This window comes from Mauremys reevesii, linkage group 11 (genome assembly GCF_016161935.1).
Source record: "Mauremys reevesii isolate NIE-2019 linkage group 11, ASM1616193v1, whole genome shotgun sequence".
In the NCBI taxonomy this organism is placed as follows: domain Eukaryota; kingdom Metazoa; phylum Chordata; order Testudines; family Geoemydidae; genus Mauremys; species Mauremys reevesii.
This window is the reverse complement of record NC_052633.1, coordinates 37,087,617-37,108,410: the sequence shown is the minus strand read 5'-3', so window position 1 is coordinate 37,108,410 and position 20,794 is coordinate 37,087,617. Positions and strand designations below refer to the sequence as shown.

Sequence of the window (20,794 nt, the reverse complement as noted above, 5' to 3'; positions counted from 1 at the left end):
AGTAACTTACAATTGAAAACGAGATCACCCATATTAGGAGTGAATCGTGCATGTAGCAAAGAGGATGGCAATACACACCACTGAGAACTGTGGTTGCAATGTCATATTATGATACTTTGCCACACCAGCACACTTAACAGGCTGATTGAACCTTTGGGCCAAAGGTCACTGTGCAGCTTATTAGCATGTGTACCAGTACTGTGTACCATCCATTATTAACACAAGCAGATATGCTATTGTAAGATGCTAGTACCCGTGACATTTATACTAGTGTTTGTTGTCCCAGATGGGTTGAGAGTGTAGAATGAAAATCATAGGATGTTTGAGGTTTCTGACTTGAAAACAAGTGCACAACTAGTTCATGAAAATACTTGTGGGTATACTGGATAATGCAATATACACAAATGGGGAATACTTAGTCCCAGAGTTTACTTGTGGTAAATACACCAGATCTAGTGCCTGCCTCAGAGAGCTGGACCATGCATATCTGTTGTGTGGAAATTCACATATACTTAACTAATATGACAGTCTGCATACACACTGATTAGTAAAATATTATGAGAAATATTTTCTATTTCTAATGTTCCCATCACAGCCATAACTGGTCCTGAACAAGCAAGACATACATGAATGCACACTACAGAATGTGGAACTGCTAACAATTAAGTAAAGAACCATATAGAGATACGTGAATGGATATTTCTGAGGAACTTCAAAATATAGTAAGTAGTGTTATATCTTATTTCCACATGCTTCATTTCATCCTCTTGTCTGAAGCAATTTGGGATTGACATCTGAATCACTGACAGAATGTTGTTTAAATGCTTGCAAAGCCATATATATCTTAAAAGCTATTTCATTTTTAAAAGAAAGCATTTTTCCATATAAAAATATTTACAATGACCTGTGATGAGTTTCTTAAAAGGACAGCATTTTCATATTAGGGGCTAAATAACCTCCTACTTCCATTCTTAATTAAATAGCAACCGTCACTACTTAACATACTGCTTTACTTTAACACTCAAAGGCCAACATATATACAGATATTTTAAGGACAGGTTCTCTTAATGTTGAATATTAAAAAACAAAACCAATAATCTTCCAATATCACAAGAATTGGGACACTAATAGAGTGGTGTTCAAACTTCAAAGCAGGCGTATGGTAGGTAATATATTCTGAGAGTTATGTTCAGGCATGGAAATTGGGACTACTCAATAGTTTATAATCCCTGCTGTTTCCATTTCCTCTTGTTCATTATCAGCACAGATGGGGGCTGTAGATTAGTAAACAGTGGGAGTCTGGTATTGGGGTGAACTAGAGCATGTGTGATATAGGGCTAGGTGTCCTGTTGGCATCACTGGTTCGTAGTGAGATTTGAATATTTAATGGATGCCCAAGAGGCTCCTTCACAAATATCAAATATAAGCACATTTTCCTTACATGGTAGGATGATGAGCGAACTGAGTGAAAAAGGACTTGAACTGAACCTTTGAGGGCCAAAAAATTTCAGGTCACTTCCTTTAGAAAGAAAAGTTTTCACTCATCTCTGCTGGTATCATTTGGAAGAACTGAAACAGCACAAAAACAAAACACATGGTTCTCATGCCATTTCTGACTTGTGTGAAACCAGGAGTCTTGCATCAAAACCTAATGTGGAGAGCTCATAAAAGGTTCAGATAAGCGAATTTTAAATGCTTTTCCAATGTAAACTTCAAGCTCTTTAGAGGTTTGCACCTAAAGTTATAACAACTAAGAGGCGTATGCAAAAGGGTGACGACATTTTCTAGTTTCCGCCCACTGTTTTAGCTACAGGATGCTCAGTCATATACCTAAATCTTTGCTTGGTACCACGAAGAGATCGAGAAACTTATAAGCTTTCCCACACACTTTAAGTGAGTAATAGTTGCCAAACTGACAAATAGTGCTCTGGAAATGCTACTTGTTTGGCTCGGAAAAAAAAGGAAATATCATGAATATTAGTAAACTCCTGAAGAAGTTCTGTAAATTTTTTTGGTAATATGATCCAGTAATTGCATTAACTACTGCTGCCAAAAGATCTAGATAGCTGTGGAAATCCTATGTTGGATTAGAGGACTTAGAATTTTAGTCTAATCTCAAGAATCAAACAAAGGACTTCTGTTATGATGAACGGAATTGGTGGCTGTTCATATCCACATAGTATTTGATTTCTAAATCTGCAGCATTTCTAAATACAGTACTCTCCACTTGAATAGAGAGTAAGATATGATCCATTTTCTCCCCCGTCCCTCCCCCGAAAAATTGGCCACGTTTACTACAGAGAAATATAGGGCCTCACACTTCTCTCATTTATTCCAATGCAAATCAGGGGTCTAACTACATTGACTTCATTGTAGTTACTAGTATAAAACCCCTGGAAGTGAAATCAGAATTTGTCCCATACTCACCTTCTGGGAAGCATTAGAGTGGAATCCCTCCAACATTTTTCTAGAATATTGGGTTGATAGTGACATGTCTGCTAGCTACTTATCCTTTTGACTACATTGCCTTTAGATTGTGGTGATGGTGGTAGTAAAAGGAAGAAGTTTAGTGCAGCAGCAGCAATTCCTTATTAGCAGCCATTATGAGTTCTAAAGATTGTTCATATCAGAAATGATATGATGTGATCTCAAGAGTTTCTGTAGCTTACATACTTGGATGCAGCATTCCTTACAAAAATCAGAACTCCCATTGACGTGAGATGAGACCCACTATTCAGCTAGAACAGATTAACATAGTTCTCTTTTCCAAATTCTTGAATGACAAAATATTTTATATTCACTTTAGGCCAGTTTTTTTTACTTTAAAAATATGTATTAACAAAGTTGTATACATTCTCCCCCATACATGCCCTTAAAATTTGTAAGCTACTGTAACTTTCACAGAGGCAGAGCTTTTAAGGGCAGAAGGGATATTACTGATCATCTAGCACAGTGTTTCCCAAGAAAAGGATTGTGACCCACCAGTGGGGCACAGGAAGGTTCTAGGTGGGTCTCAGGCCTGGCGTGAAGGGAGCAATGGAGAGCAAGCTTACCCCACGGCAGCAGCTTCTCTGCCACTGGGATGGGCCTAGCTGCCCACTATGGGTGTTGCAACCTAGTTCATGGGTCACAGTGCCCCTCAAGAGAAGTGAGGAGGTGGCAACAGTGGTTGAGGAAGAGAAGGACACTGGCCTATGAATTTGCTTCCATCTGAACCCTGCCTGAATTTGGACCCTCTCTCACATGCACAAAAATTCCACATGCACAGTGGGAACAAGAGAGGACATTTACACTGTAGACTCACCTACACTAGCATGGCTAAAAATTGTAGTGTAGATGCAGCAGTGCAGGCTTCAACAAAATGTGAGTAGGTACCCAGGGTCCCTGGCATACTTGTACAGCCTGAGCTAAAACCCACACCACCTATCTCTCCTAATATCTGCAGCTGTGTATATGTCTACCTGAGCTGCAAATCACACCTCAGATTGCAGTGTGTATGTCTCAGTATGACAGTCTGCTAATAAAATAGTGACTTGCACCTCTGAGGAGTTATGGATAGCATCCTCTGCTCCTTTCTTAGGTAAAATTGCCAGCAATGTCACACAAATAGGAGCTTTAACTAAGTGAGGAATGCAAGATCACAGTCTGTTTCCACTAGCTTTTAAAAAAATATTCCTATTAATTAGCCTTGGAGACTGATGAACTCCATTTTATTCAGAGAGGGCACATACAGAGGGCAGGCTCAAGGCCTATGCATCACTGAAATCCCACTTCAGCCCTAGGCAGGGAGCACAGGCAGCCTGCATGCAAGTTTCCTCAGATCACCATGCCCAGTGTGCATGTACCCTGTCCTGAAATGGATGCTTGCTTGGGCTGAGGGAGCAGTTTAGGCTTATGCTGATTCAGTCCTTGACCACCTCATGCCTTTCAACATGAAAGCTAGCTAGCTAGCATCTCTTCTGACGCAGACACCTGTCCCACTAGAAATAGATGTGAGACAACTCACTCATTCTCTCACCAAACAGAAGCTGGTTCAACAAGAGATATGAGCTCACCCACTTTGTGTCTCATTTCATGTAGACCATCCAAAAGCCATTATATGGCAATGATGTTCAGTTAGACCAACCCGGCTGAGATTCAAACTGCTAATCTAGATGTGAAAGGCTCATTGCCTATTATCAGTGCCTGGCTCCAAATCCCCCCTTTCAACCAATGTTTAGTGAATTAAACCTGAAAAGTTTTAGGGAACCACCTCTCTACCTTAACAGAAAAGTGTGTGGAATTGTATCCATTATATGAATAGAAGGAAACAGTTCATTGGAAGGAAACTGTTACCCACAATAGACAGGGGCTGTGGTGGGTTGGATAGACTGGACTCCATACTGAATTTGGCAAGCAGGAGGAGCCCTTGAAAATGCAGCCTAAAAGTGAAAGATAAGGCAGCCATCTGGTGTTCTGGCTTCAAGCAATCTGGCACCAGTGTCAAGTCAGCAGGAGTTCTGTGGAAGAATGCAGCCAAGTGTAAAAGGCAGTAAGCATCTGATTATTCAAAGATGAAAAAATAAACAGTAGAAAGTTAGGTCCTCAGTGGAGATGGGAAATATTGAATTTGTGTTTGAGCAGTTGGATATATGCATTAACAATGTTATCTTGGGACAGTGAGGACCCTTATCACTGTAGATTTTGAAGGTAGGCTGTCTGAAGAGTTCTGTTAGGTTATTACTTATAGAGTAAAAATGTACTACGATCCCATTTCCAAAACTCAGCTTAACTAAGTTAGATTACTTCCCTCAGGGCTGTACTATACTTGTAAACCCAGAGCACAGAGAATAGACTAGCAGCCAAGGGTTAGTGCTAAACCTCCCCTCTCCTTTACAAGTTAGGGTGCCGTGGGAGTGGGAAGGGCACTGAGGTGCAAGACTCTCAGTAGTTTTTATGGAGGTTCTTCCTGTGCCAACCCTCTCCCCCATTGTTTGAGTTTTCTATGGGTTAGAGTCCTTAAGGCATAAGAGGCATGGGTATGGTGTTCTTTGGCCTGACTGGCAGGTAGGCTGTAGGCAATGTGGGCATGCCTCCAAGCATTACCATATGCTACAGGAGATTACAATGTCACTTCGTCCATTTCCCTGCTATTACCAGCAGCAGACTGAGCTAAACCAGCTGTTAGACAGTATGTTTATAGCTACAGGGTTACATGTAGGCTTGGCATGTTCAATTTAAGTCGGTAGTCGTTGGTCAATGTCACATGAAAACAATATCCATTCACAGCAGTCCTTGCATGTAGCCCACGCCCACAGGGATATAGCCTGGGGCCATGCAGGGAGCCCTTTGCAGCTCTGCTGCCACGGCCCCTCACTCACAAGCCGTCCCTTGGCAGGAACTATTCAGCAGCAGAATGGCCTCCCCCATGTCCAGGAGTTTGTCCTCCTCCCAGTCCTGGCCAGGGGTCTCTGCTCTGACCCACCAGGACCACAGCCTCCCCCATACTTTGGGCCTGCAAGGATCCAATGTCCCTGCGTTAGAGAGTAGTAGGCAGCCCTGGCTGGAAAACTGAACAAAAAAATATTAAAATTGATAAAAATCATCAATATTAACTTCTGAATTCACAAAAAAGAAATAAAACTGAATTCTGCCAAGCTTACTTCTGATATGTTAATAACTTAGATTTATGTTAACTCTTTGATGTGTTTAGTAATTGTCCAAAGTTATTCTCCTAATTAAGCAAAAGTCCCACGTAGAAGTTTTTTAAACTTGGATTGCCACTGTGAATACTAGTTTTGAAGATTCTTGACAGCCTATTTGTGTCTGATACTCCCAAATCAAATATTACCCCCCGTAAAACTATGCTTTCAACAACAAAAGTCCTCTAATTGTATAGCTGGCATTATGCCATACAGAATCCCTTAGCAACACAAACTTCTGGGAATCAGCACTGATGTGTTTTATATCTAAGGCTACTGTGGCACGAAGGGTCAAGTACCATTTGAGAAATGACGGATGCAGGACCTGACCCTCCAATCTTTGTGTGCAGGGAGGTCAGAGGGAATTCCATGGAAATTTTACATGCAAAAGGACTAGAGGATTGAGAGCATAGGGGCTACTGCATCACCCAAGGAAAATCAGCTTATCTACCCCACCAGAACAGAACAGCCTTATCAGAACCACATTCTAAATACTCTACAATAAAGGATGCTTGGTGCACATGAGCTTTAGGGAAAAGAAAAAAACAACAACTCATCTTGCCCATCTCTTCAGGGAGTGAGATTTTTTTAAAAACAAAAATGATTACAAGCTCTTTTATTCCTTAAGAATTTTCTAGAGGCAGATGGGACCAGATCAGAACCGCTAATGGCAAGGCATACAGGACAGGATTTACTGTGCTTGCCCCATACATGAAGATGGTCAGGGTAAAGCACAAAGCCTCTTCCCCTTTCACGCTGTGCAGCAGCTGCATACAGTCCCTGTCCCTGCACTACCAGGTTCCCCGAAGTGGGTAGGGCCATGGTCCCCCAATACATCAGTCAGCAGTTGGCCAAGCACACAGGGAGTAATATGCTCTTTCCACTGAAGGAGTGGGCAGGTGCCCCAGATCCCCCATGGGAGGATGTGTATGTTGTAGAACAGCTCAAAGGAAAGAGTCTCCAAACCCAAAGGATCTGCAGGGGCAGGGACTGCCTTGCTTGGGTCTACCCTGCTGCCGTTGTCTCCCTGCAGCACCTTTTCCATACTGCCTCTCCATGGGTAGGGGACAGAGTGGAACAGGAGTTAGTGCCACACCTACCAGTGTTCAGTCCAGCCGGTGTTGCCGTAAGTGCATCAGAGGGGATTATGCTGCAGTGAATGGCTTCTCCTTGGCCCTGCCAAGCCAGAGAGCCAGCACCACCCACAACTGGCATTTGGGGGCATCCACAAATTGTATGCATGTCTGTGTCGTGGTGGTGGTGGTGGAAACACACCAGGGGGGTGTTCCCCCCCCATTTTACTTGTATTTGCCTCCCTTCATGCCTCATGGTGGAGGGTCTGAAATGGATGTAAAACCAATAAGTTAGTGTTTGTGTAGCACTTGGATGTTGCAAGGTGCTACATTATAGAAGTATAGAGTATCATTACCATAATTTGTGGTCTCTAATGGCCACGCCCTTGACACTGAAGGGAGTTCTTAAACTGAATCAACTTGGTTTTTGGCTAAGAATGGAGTTGTCTTGCACCACTCCTACTGTAAGCAATTCAAATCTGCCTCTCCCCAGAGAAGAATTTGTTATCAAGATATTGTGAATTGGCCTACAATATTCTAGTCTGGGCTTCACATTGACACGCAACAGCAGCTTTTTACCCTGCAATGCACTTGGTAGAACACCTGCGTTCTCACATTCAATGCAATTTCTCATTTTAGATTAATAAAAAAGGAACTTTTCCAGTCATCTTGTGCTGTTTGTCAGTCATGGAACACTTCACATTCTAGTTCCCCATAACTGTGGGGTAGTTTGTCTTCCTCTTCACTTTAGTCAGAATACACAGACACTCACATCCAGGACACGCTAACGAAAGAGAGGCAATGTCAAATCTCAGAGGGCCTGATTATGCAGGGTTCTGATTGGGAGTGGTGGGTGGGCTCTACCTATTAACCAGGACACTTCTAGTTATTGCTCTGACCCCATTTTATCTACTTTAGGTGTCTCAGGGGGTACAAGAAGCATGTGGTCTTATATTCTTCACTTTGAAATGCACCATGGTGGGGAATTTGAAAGAGAGACATTAAAACACTTACACTCCCTGTTTCAATCAACCAATTTACCTCTTTTAGGGGTTCCTCCAAACCCTTGAAACCTCAAAGACCCCCTTCATTTTCTTCCCTTGAGTTACTTCCATCACATCAGTCCCACTTTTAGCAAAGAAGGACTGAATCAGCTCTCTTCAGAGCCCATCCACGCTGCTCCTAGAGACCTGACACATGCTCCCCCAAATGAAAGTGACTCAGAACTTCGCTCTCCACAAGAGGATATGTTGTGATGCCACTAGAATGCCAGCCCAGCCCGTCCAAAAGAACTTCTAAAATAAGTTTTGCTATGAAACAAAAATAACTCCTATTTTCCACCCAGAGTCACCTGTTTAGAACAAACACAGAGCTCTGATTTGAGAACACAGAAGCAGGGTCCTTGGGAGGGCCATTGCAATGTGATTCGTTGCTTCTTCTTAGAGAAGCAAAATGCTGGGAGTGGTTTGTTTTCTTTTGAAGCTTTATGGTGTTATGTACAATTTCAACGTTTGGCACAGCTGCATGTTTGTCCAGGTATTCTGAGCACAGTACTAGAAGCTAGGAGCTACAGAGTTCTAGACCAGGTTCTGATGGGCACTCTCTCTGAGGCCTTTGAGTGCGTCACCTCACCTCTCTCCCTTGATTTCACTATCTGTAAGATCAGAAGAGGAATACTTTTATACCTACCTCACGAGGGTAGTACTATTTGAATTACCATAGCTCCCAATTAGGATCAGAGCAGGGGCGTGACGACCAGGGGGCCCACTTTTCCCTTGCCTTAAGGGTGTGCAACCGGGGGGGAGTGGGGCAGAGAGAAGCGACCAGGGCCTCGGGGGAACAGGGCGGTGACGAGTGCAGGTGGCGCCTCGGAGGGAAGGGGCAGAGCGGGGTGCAGGGCCACAGTCCAGGCAGTGGTGGGCCCCCCTGCTTTTAGGGAGCTTCTTGATCAGAGACCTATTGTACAAACACAGCCCCTGTCCCACAGACGTTGTATCTTGTCTTAAATTAGATTGTAACAAGTGAGTGTAAGAAACAGAGAGGGAGCATAACAGCAATAAGAACATGGAGTTATAGACTAGCTATTTGCCCGGATCTATGGTTCCGGGTCATTTAAAATGTTTTGCAATAGGTAGTACAGGTAGTGATGCCCATGGTTAAGGTTGCCTGACACTTCCCATTGTAAGACCCTGTTTTCAGTTGCTTATACCTTGGCCAAACTATTATTTGGGTTGAAATTTTCCATGCTGGGTGAGTGCCTCAGGACGATATTTTTTACAGAAACAGTTCATCCAAAGTGGTTCAGCCATTTTCTTGACCTAGTTCTGAGAAAAAGACATTGTTTAGCCCATGTTAAAATACTCTTACCCTCATTTCACTGAAAGATTCTAGCACTTCCATGCTTTGGAACAACGGCTTGAAATTTGACAGGGAGAAGCCACCCTAATGTCAGGGATGTGCTTTTGCTATTTCTGTGCAAATCAGCCCAAATTTGGCCAAATTATGCTCAGGAGAGACTTGACAGAGTTTGGTAGCTGAAGATTCAGTCTGCACTGAACATGCTCCAGCCCAGGACTGCAGGGACTGAGGGCTTGGCTACACTGGAGAGTTGCAGCGCTGGTGGAGGCTTTACAGGGCTGTAACTTAGTAACTGTCCACACCTGCAAGGCACATACAGCGCTGCAACTCCCTGGCTGCAGCACTGGCTGTACACCTGGTCTGCTTAGGGTATAACGAGTGCAGCGCTGGTGATGCAGCGCTGCTCGTCAAGTGTGGCCACACACCAGCGCTGTTATTGGCCTCCAGGGTATTAGGAGATATCCCAGAATGCTTTTAACTAAATTACTCTCTTTGTTTTGTTATGATGCCTCTCTTTGTTTTGTTGTGAACGGGGGGCTCCGGGAGCTGCTTATCTAAAAAACAAACACAGCTCTTGTTTGCTGTGAATGAGGCAGGCAGGGGGATGAATGTCTACAGCTAGTGTTTGCTTGAGGAGAGAAACAGCAGGGGAGGGGTGGAGAAAGGGAGTCTGTTGGAGCAGCTGCTTATTTGGTCTGCAGGCTATTTGCAGTTAAGAGTGAATGAGGGGTCTAGGAAATGGTCAAATTTTGCAAAGCAGGGAGCTGACACACAGTGTCGGCTCCAAAAATCCACTCTCTCTCTCTCTCCCCCGCTCCCTGTCACACTCCACCCCACCCCCTTCTTTTGAAAAGCACGTTGCTGCCACCTGAACGCTGGGATAGCTGCCCATAATGCACCACTCCCAACAGCGCTGCAAATGCTGCAAATGTGGCCACACTGCAGTGCTGGTAGCTGTGAGTGTGGCCACACACCAGCGCTTTCCCTACACAGCTGTATGAACACAGCTGTAACTCCCAGCGCTGCACATCTGCAAGTGTAGCCATGGCCTGAGAGACACTTTCCATTGCAATTGCCAGGGGTCACTATGGTGCCAGGCACAGGGACTGAGAGCAGGAAGACTGTCTTTCCCATGCCTCAAAACTCCCCCTGCAGGTGCCCAAGCAGTGTGGAACAGGAGGAGGCAGCTGGAATACAGAAGGGTGAGAAGGTGGACTGGGAGAAAGGGGGACATGGACCGGAGTCGGGGAGGGCTAGGGGGGACAATAGGGTCAGTAACCACTAGATACACTTCCCTCTTGGAAGCATGAATAGAACCCAGGATTCTTGAGGCCCAACATTCATCTGCTGTCAGCAACTATCTGTGAAACCCACTGAGAAAAAAAAAGTAGTCTGTATCATCTCCCTCTAGTGGCTACTCACAATGAGGATGATAACCTACTAAATCAATTACTCCATTAACTCAAGTGGCAGAAGTTGGTGGAGCTATAGGTGAAACATGTGAGAATCAATATGTTCCACACAACCTTTTTCCAGTTTTTTTTTTTAAGGCAAACACCGCAGGAAATTAGATCCAAACAACTATATTAGAAGAACATTCAGGTCACAAAGTCAAGTACTCAGAAAAGTAAGGAAATACCAGCATTAATGTTGCTTGTGCAATGTGGCTGTCAGGATGCCAAAATGATAGTGATGACAATGCTCAAGTTGGGAGGATTAGTAAATGTTTGTAAAGTGATTTGAAAATGACAAGAGCTAAATATTTAATTGTTGACCTTGTCCATAGAGTCAAATACTGGTCAGTCCAGTAAATTTGGTCAGAAAATACATTTTCACAACAGACTTCTACTAGCTTTTCTAAGCAGTGGGGGGTTAAGTCTTTTTTAGCAAAAGGAGGAAGAAGAGAGGGTCATTTTCTTTTCCCACCTCTCTCAAGTACACCTCTACCCTGCTATAACGCGATCCGATATAACACGGGTGCGCGTATAGCGCGGTAGCAGCTGGGTTTAGGTGGCGCTTTAAAGGGTCTGGGGCTCTGGTGAGCCCCACTGCCGCAGCCCCAGGGTAGCGGCAAGAGGGCTCCAGCGGTGATTTAAAGGGTCCGGGGCTCCCCGTAGCAGCCGGAGCCCCGGACCCTTTAAAACGCCGCCTGAGTCCCGCTGCCGCAGCCCCGGGGTAGTGGCAGCAGGGCTCCAGCGGTGATTTAAAGAGCTCCGGGCTCCAGCCACTGCGGGGAGCCCGGGCCCTTTAAATCACTGCTGGAGCCCTGCAGCCGCTACCCCGATGTAATGGGGTTTCAGCTATAATGCGGTAGGGATTTTTGGCTCCCCACAATCGTATTATAGCGGGGTAGAGGTGTATTAAAGAAAGCAGATACCAGATATGAAACCTGCTAGATTTCAGGTTGGGTTACCCACAAAAAGGAAGGATCTTCCGGCATGCATGGGAAGTTCTCATTAGAAGCCACACATTTATGGCTTTGAATGAACTGTTCTCTGCTCTAATGGGAGCTGAAAAAGTATCATCTTGAATTCAGCTGATACCAGGTTATAGATACCAAGGCCCTGGCTCAGATCTTTAGCTCACACACATTTCACTTGGTACAAGACCAGAAGGAGGCAAAAAGCTGTTGTAATTTACATTCAGCTTCCACGGCTCTAAAAGGCAATTCTAGGAGCTGGGGATTGCCAGGGTCTAGGAAAATCCCAGCCATGGCCCCTTGCAGCACACACTTCATCAGTGAATAGAGGGCAGCAGTGTAGGAGCCGCTAGAAAGACTCTATGCTACCCAGGTGATTCCGCTAGGCAGGGGAAATCTCAGGTGGCTGGATCTGCTGGCTTTATAGGGCTTAACAGGGCTAACGATTTAGTGATCTGAGTGTGAAGCCAGAGCACAGTTCTAAGCTATTGGGGCAGGACCTCTGGTTTGAAAAGGGACACCCAACTGAAGCCATATTTCTTTGAAAACCTTTCCCCTTCCATTGTTACAATTAACACCTAAGAGGACTGTTACAAAAAACAAAATATTTTTCAGGTTGTTTTGTACATTTGACTGTACTTTGTATGCAGCCATTTCCATGGTCTCCTCTGTCTGTGTGGGGTTAGCCAGCAAAAGGGAAAACCACCCCAAAGCTGGAAAATGTGATTGCATGACAAGTCAGCAGGGAGACTGAGAGGATATGATCTACAACTAAATTTTGTCCCTTTAGATTTCAAGTTGACTGTGTTCCCTTAGGTATCAGTAATTAGTGGATGATGTTGGTAAACAGAAGTCTCAGACATATTGAACATTATAAACATTGGGACTTTAAGTTAACTTGGATCAGTGAGCCCTGGACGATCTCCCACATGGAGGGATATTTCTCTAGTCAACTATTTCTACTGTACACGTGTCCCATTTGAGGACTCATTTTCTAAAAGATTGAATAGTTCAGCTTGCTCTATCACTGAGTGTGTCTAATTTGTGATACATTTCAGAGCACAAGCCCTTCAGTTTATCACTACCATTGCAGTCTGGTTTATGGGCAACTCAGCTTTATTTATTTGGCAGACTCAGCTGCTACAGAGTAACTCTTGACACACAACTCTGTTTACCATGTAGCACCAGAATACATTGTCTGATCTTTGTAACACTTGTATTGACAATGAAATGACACATTATTATATCTATTTCTGTGACTTAAAGGATTTCACAGCTTTCAATTCATACTTCTGCCCTCTTAAGATTTTGCTGTCCATTGCAAGTTAATCACAAAGCCAAGCTCTTATTATGGAGTATAAAATGGACAAATCTGAACGAGGCAAGGTTTTACTGACTTTTTAGCTATGCTTATATAACCTAGTAGAGTTTCACAGATGCTAGCAATTAGCAGATGACCTGCACAAGTTACGTTCTAGGCAAATAATTTTGCCAATAAAACAGGAAAGAAAGTAGAATCCTGCCTCATCACTCACAAAGAGCTACTGAAACAAAAGCAACAGATATAAAAATTAAGTTGAAGCTTCCCTCTCTGATTCACTTTTTCTCTTCTTGATACAATTCAGCATAACATAACCAAGAGCTGAATGGACCCTTGTTCACAGCATTTGGAATTCAAAACAGACACACAGTTAACTCTGCAGGCTTAATTCCCAAATGGTTCCCTTGAATATGCTGCTCTGTTTACTTCTAAACAATTTTTACATTAAAAAAGATTTGAGTTTTTTTAAAATGCAAGTTTTAAACTCTGATTCTGTGGATGACTTTTAAAAACATTAAAAAAACAGAGCACGAAAGACAATTAACCAAAATAAGTTCAATAAAGTGGAATGAGAGGCTATCCTCCTCTCCCCCGATAACCCCTGATGTTCACTGATTTATAATAGTTGAGCAGTGGGAGGCGATAGCCTTATGTTGAGAAGCAGTGTAGTTTAGTGAATAATACACTAGCCTGGGAGTCTAGAGATCTAGGTTGCATTCCCAGCTTTGCCACAAAACCTGCTGTGTTACCTTAGGAAAAATCACCTCACCTCTCTATGCTTCTGTATCCTCTCCACCCCCAAAAAAAATCTCTTTGGAAGTCTTCTCTATTTAGCAGTCTAAACTATTTGGAGGTAGGGATTGTCTTTCGATGAGTCTGTATAGTGTCTACCATCAGTCCAGTTCCTAGTGGCCATCTTTCCACATGGCAGTGGGGTCCCTTATTGGCAGTCTCAGCAAACAGAGGCCAAAGACTGAATGGGCACATAAGTTTTACTCCCCTCTCAAGACTAGAAGTGCTCCCCTCCAGGTCAAGGCTGAAGTATATTAGGGGAGAAGTCTGCTCTGCTGCTCCCACCTTGTATCTATACTGCTATATATTAGGGGTTTGGAGAGGGTCCCATACGAGGAAAGATTAAAGAGACTAGGACTCTTCAGCTTGGAAAAGAGAAGACTAAGGGGGGATATGATAGAGGTATATAAAATCATGAGTGATGTCGAGGAAGTGGATAAGGAAAAGTTATTTACTTATTCCCATAATACAAGAACTAGGGGTCACCAAATGAAATTAATAGGCAGCAGGTTTAAAACAAATAAAAGGAAGTTCTTCTTCACGCAGCGCACAGTCAACTTGTGGAACTCCTTACCTGAGGAGGTTGTGAAGGCTAGGACTATAACAATGTTTAAAAGGGGACTGGATAAATTCATGGTGGCTAAGTCCATAAATGGCTATTAGCTAGGATGGGTAAGAATGGTGTCCCTAGCCTCTGTTTGTCAGAGGATGGAGATGGATGGCAGGAGAGAGATCACTTGATCATTGCCTGTTAGGTTCACTCCCTCAGGGGCACCTGGCATTGGCCACTGTCGGTGGACAGATACTGGGCTAGATGGACCTTTGGTCTGACCCGGTACGGCCGTTCTTATGCTGCCAGAGTACTTTGCACTCCAGGGTGATCTCAATCTCACACCTTTAATCACCATTAAGTTCACCACAAATATTTGAAAGGAGAGAGATCCCCAACCCTTCCAGAAAGCATAAGCAAAGTTGCCTGTGCAACAAGACATTTGAAGCCAGAAGAAATTTTTTTAAGAAAGGCACCTATGTCTAGTATGCAATTGGCGATTTATTTAGCCTCTTTTCTTTTCCACTGTACAGAGAATATCCTGTACTTTCTCTATGGCTAGATGTATGTTAAAGTTGGCACTAAACGAAAATAAAAAGATGTAATAAGTGCGTGGGGGTGGGCAGTCTTCAAAGGATACAAACCCTAAGAGGAGGAGGATAGTGTATACACGCTACGGAAAGATTCAAGAAGGCAAGTATTGTATAAACAGCTTAAATAAACCAAAGGAATCTGTGTTTTTATATCAGGAGGGTAAATTAGCTAAAATTTGGATTTAAAACTCCTAATTTTGTAGTTATCTGTAATTAGAACCAAATGCTGAAATACATCCTAGACAGGCACCATAACTTGACAGTGTTAACAATCCACTTTACAAAACAGGCAGGTCAAGCTATTTGATGTGTTTCCAATTTATCTCCTACTAGGGCTGGGCAAACTTTCCACTCTCAACTTCATTACTCTCTCAGATTTGGTTTAACCTGCTCCCACAGTATCAACCTCCTCTCTTACCAGATACAATCTGACACACTCCAAGTCAGTGGCAGGCAGCCTGCAGTGGGAGTTGGATTGGACCCTGAGAGAGCAGCTTTCAAGCCTTTGTGTGTCATTCCGTTATAGCCACAGGCCTTTAGTCTCCTCATCTTGCAAAACCCCCATGTCGAATGCTCTATAGCATCCTTTAAGGTTCAAATCTAAAGACTCAACAGCAGTCATTTTTTATTCTCTTAGCTTTAAATGCTGCTGAGACCATCTCTATTATTTAATTATCCAACTCCTAACACTGGAGTACTGTGGTCCGGACACTGATTTCATTGTATGTTTTCTTGGAAAAAAGTATCTAGATGTATAAAACATGCAAGAACTACTCAGCACTTTCCTAATAATTCCACACACACAAAAATATATTTATTGCTGCTTTCTTGTAATAGCTCTGCAAATTTCACATGCTGCATGCTAGTGGCCAAACTGTATCTCATGTTCAGCCTTTATCTATAGTGTCAGTGTTACAGCTCAGAGCATCAAACTGATATTGTAAGAGGAATGGTGGCTGGAAAAATCCATCAATATTTCATTATTTTTGTTCAACAATATGTGCAGTACAAAGCAGCATTCTAGACAACTTCGTTAATTTAGATTTTTTTATAATGCATTTCCTTGGGCTATTTGGTAACTGGTACAAGTTAGTGACTTGCATGGTTGATTAACTGACAAATGATTCATGATCATTTTTTGAAAGAAGAAACATCAAATAGAAGACTGTGAACACTTTGCTATGCACTTGATGTAATTCACTGTATATCTTCAAGATTTATTATTTAAAGCCAATTTAGAATTTTCCCTTTAATATTGCCAAGTATAAAAGCTATCCTGCCCAAAATAGGTGACTTGTTTGCAACGTATAACAGCAATGCTTATTTGAAATTTCTCTCAAATGCATGGCGACTTACTGAGCAGTTGTGAACCAAGACACAATCACACTCCCCCTTTACAATACATATTACACCAGATCCAGTGCTTAAAAAATTAAAACTACACCACATGCAGGAATGAAGTCACAAAGTAGAAAGTGTCTAAATTAGTCCTGAGGTGTCACATTATCAAGAAGAATAAGAGAAATCAGTGGGGAGAACACCCACTTTTAATCAGAATGGAAGTTTTACACCATTTCACAGCAGCTCATTGTTAGGCTTTGGATACGTGTGTTACCCATTTCACAAGCACTTTAAACAGGTTTCCAACCCCCTGCCCTTTTTTTTTTTTGCAATATCTTTTCTTTGTTTCCAAACAGTAACTCCAAGGTCCAGATATGCAAGTTAGTCATGACTGAAGTGAATTTTTAGTTGCCATGCAATGGCACCACTATGATATATTTGGAGATAGTGTATGCTCCTCTAAGGAAGAGCTCTGTTCCTTGGGGAATGTCTGGATTATTGTTTCTGGGCTGCTACTATACCACCAGCCAAAAGGTACAGTCTTTTCTGCTTCCAAAAAAGCATGGCAATTTTTTCAAGCAGAGTAACAATGTGGTAGCTGTAAGAACTTCAGTGAGATATTGGCAAGGGACAATAAAGGAGGGATGTTGCAGTCTTGTGTCTCCTTCACAAAGAGGCTAGGATAGCACCCACCTGTCATTGGCCCCTCTAGTATCTTACATCTGGGGTCTTATTCTTGTCTTATGTGAGGCTGTGGGGAAGGGAAGAGCACACATCTGCCACAGGTAAAGGCTTGCTTCCAATACAGTTCAGATTTTCTTTGGGTCTCCACTAAGCACAGAAGCAATTGTGTAAGTAAGAGGGCTAGAGTCCAGATGCAGTTATGGGACCATGGTGTGCGTACTTCGGGGGTGAAAAGGGGAGAATAGTCCCTTGGAGTTTTATTCCTATAGGAGACATAAGGAGATCTGCTGCCATTCAATGAGTTGTGTGTTACTATAGAAGGTTACAAGTTACATTTCAGTAGAGGACACTGAAGTTGTTAGAGAAAAGTTATCTTGTTGCACTCCAATATAAGTGCTTGTAATTCCCATTTCAAGGCAGATGGGATGGTAAATATTGAACAAAAATGTTAAGCTGTATCCAGAGCATTTGCAAAACACACACACAAACAACAAAAATCTGCAGAACGGTTGCTTCTTGCCACCTTTAGTTTCAAGTTAGCTATACAGAGTGTGTGCATCTGAAAAGGAATAACTGAGGTATGACAATTTATTATGGTAGTGGCTAGTTGCCAACTGAATCCAAGAGTGAGGCCCTCCTCTGCTAGACATTGTATGAAACACAGAATAGAGACCGCAGTCCCTGCCCCAGAGAGCTTCCATTCTGAAAAGAAGACAGCCAAACGGGTTTCTTTAACGTGTGTCACATAATATTCCTAGTACATCTGTTTTCACTGATTGTGGAAAGAGATTGGACAACGTAGTGATTTAAGTGGTAACTCAAGGGCCTATGCAAGTGACAGACACACATTAAGGGCCAATATCCCAATCAACTCCATGGGAAGAAGATAACATGGAGCAGAAAAGCAGCAGAAGAGAGCAGTGGGGAATAGACAAAAGCCTGGTTTACATCTAAAATGTAGGCTGATCTGTCCACATGCTGAGGGGTGTGAAAAATTCACACCCCTGAGAGATGTAGTTAAGCTAACCTAAGTCCCAGTATAGGCACTTCTAGGTCGATGGAATAATTCTCCTGTCAACCTATCTACTGCCTCTCCAGGGGGTGGATTTACTACAGCGACAGACCAACCCCTTCCCTTGCAAGTGTCTACACTACAGGACTATAGCAGCATAGCTGCAACGGTGCTACTGTAGCGCTTGTAGTGTAGATATACCTAAAGTACTGGCAGGATAAAAAACAGCAGCAGCTGAAGACAGAAAGAATGGAAGAATAACCACCACAGAGACTGTCAAAAATAGCCAACCATCCTATAAGGGTACTATGCTACCATCCTACCATGCTTCTGCTGGAGCGTTTTCTGTAAAAAAAAGGTTATTTTTCCTATGTAGCTTTCCTCTGACCCTCTCAGTCTTTCTGTTCTTGTTCTCTTCTCATGTGTTCCCACTGGCCAGACAGGTGGGAGCACATAAGAACAGCCATGTTTCTCCCACTTTTCATACTCCTTCCCTATGTGTGTTAAGAGCACAGAAAATCCGCTTGCGTTCTTTCTACTATAAGCCATGGTATATGCTATGCTTAACAAGGCTGTGGGCTGGGGCAGACCTGCAGGCTGTCGTTTGCCTCAGCTCAGCGATAACCTTCCATTTTTAGAGAAGACAAATCAAAAAAACCTATCTAGGCAACACCTGAAAGGAGTCTGATGGTCACCTTGGCTCCCTGGTGAATGTATTATCTCCAAAACCTTCAGACTCTGCCGAGGAGAGGTATGGAAAGGAAGTGGAGGTCAGGAGGCCAGGAGAGAGGCACGTTGGCAGAGCATCATGGGAGAATCTTGCACATCACTCCTGTATGTCTGGCTCTAGCCAAGTGTATTTCCCCTTGTCAAGCAACGTTTAAAAATAAAAAAGTGATAACAAGAAGTTCCATGTTTTGGAATGCTGAACAAGTGTGTCTCACCTAAAGTCACAGGGCCAAATTCTGCTCCAATCTTGGCTCAATTGGTTGTACACAAATGGGTTGCAGAAACAAAAGACAAAAAACACTTCAGATTCTGAAGTGAATGTAGACGGATTTAGTGATTTCTGCTTGAGTCTACAAAAACAAATAAATAAAGCAAGCAAGCCTGAAACAATAGCTCTGAGAGATGTGAACTGCTCCATTCATCTCCATGGGGTGTTAACTCTGAAGCCTAATTACACAATTTAAAAGATCAGCCTATACCATTTAACCGCTGATCAAAGCATTTCATAAAATGGGCATCCCTCTTTTTTCTTACAATCTGCGCAATCTACAGAGGCAGCATCTTAGTTTGGTGTCACAAGTGGAAGGAGCTTAATTTGTCCTGGTCTGACCCCATTCCTCCAGTCTGATCTGGCTGCATGGGATTTCCAGGGGCAGAAACAGGCATTCTGATGTTAGCTGGGACACATCTGCTTAGGGTAGGGCAGAATTATGGCGTTTAAGGAAGGGCAGCATTTGGCCCCATATCTTACTAATGGAATGGACAATCCAACCACCATTCTCCATCCAGCCGCCCCTCCAAAAACTACCCCAACGACAGAGATCCAGAAGGCAGAGCACAAGGAAAGGAAAATCAGAAAAGGGGGGTAACGAGAGGGCGCATAGTCTATGGAGACGGCTGGGAAGAGCGGGAGCCGCTTCAGAATGCAGGGAGCTTATCCAAGGGTTAGACAGACAGGTCTGGAAAACAGAAAGAGGCAAGAATTCAGCTTCAGTGTCACGGCACAAACACAGGCGCGGTGCCTCTGGCTCGCTCGCTCCCTTCCTTCACGAGGAAGTCCCCGACTCGCAGCCTGGCCAGGCCAGCCCGCTGCTCCGCCAGACACGGCTCGGCGGCGTGGTGCGCTGACAGGCAGGCGGGGACCTTTCCCCCACTCGCAAACTTTGGACGAGCTGCGCAGGCTGCCCGCCCTGGCCGGCCCGGGAGCGAGGGGCGCTCCGGCTCCCCGGTGCCTGCGGGCCGGGCCGGGCGGGGCGGGGAGGCAGCTCCCGGCCCGGGGAAGGGAGCCGGGGCAAGCGGCGCGAGGCTCTGCCCACCACGCCCGCGCTGGGGGCGGCGGGGGATTGATTGACAGCGCTTAGCGCGGCTCTGAGCACCCCCAAGCCGCGGACCCCGCGCCCCAGGGCCGCCTCACACAAACCCCAGCGCCCTCCGCCGCGCTCCAGCCGCTGCCATGTACCTACCGCCCCGCGCTGCCAGCCCCACCCAGTGACAACACTCCCCCTCCCCTCCCCCACCCGCTGGGGTCAGCCCCAGGAGCGGGGACCCCCTCCCCCTTACCGCTCTCCGCCTGGGTCCCTCGGGGCTCCCTACGCCCCGGGCGAGGGAGGCAGCGCTCGCCTCTCAGCCCGCCGCTGGAGCGACCGGAGCATTTTGGGATGGGAAACTATTTCTAGAGCCCGGGAGCGGCTGAGCAGCGGCAGGAAAAGCTCCCGGAGCAGCCAGCGCAGAACCTGCCCAATGAGCCCTCTTTGCTTCTGCTCATGTCCCGACTCCGGAGCTGGTCCGAATGAGCATGTGCGACGTGTCTGCACATGCCCATTAGGCAAGTGACGCTCCAGCGGGGCCGATGCCCATCTCCTGCCCTTGGCACCGAGCGGCTCCTTGCAAGCGCCGTTGCCCGGGAAGCCCAGCCCCGTTGGTGCAAGGGCAGGAGCCGGGGACCAGCTCTAAGGGAGCGAGCAGTAGCGTTCGAGCCTCAGCTCCGCTAAAGAAATGTTATTGTCTTAACACAGCTGCCCCTTCTCTTTCTAAAAAGGGAGAGTTCTATGTTTTGCATTTTAAACAGCGTGAGCTGTATGTCCTTCCCTCCAGCCTTTAGTAGCGTCAGCAAGGGACGCTAGTTTTCTGTGATTAAAAACAAACTTCTCCCACAAAAACCCCATCAAAACCCACATTTCCCCACAACTAAAATGAAATGCTGAACTTCAGTTTGCCTAACCACACTTTCTAGAGGTTTCA

General features: G+C 44.5%; 1 protein-coding gene across 1 annotated transcript in view; it reads right to left on the bottom strand.

Annotated features, from left to right (window-relative positions):
• WIPF1 (WAS/WASL interacting protein family member 1) overlaps nt 1-20,324 on the bottom strand; it is a 75,114-nt gene extending 54,790 nt beyond the window's left edge. The window contains exon 1 of the mRNA XM_039495433.1: nt 20,114-20,324. The gene's annotated coding sequence lies outside the window, so the exon portion shown is untranslated. The remainder of the gene's footprint in view (nt 1-20,113) is intronic.
• Nucleotides 20,325-20,794: the final 470 nt, after the last annotated feature.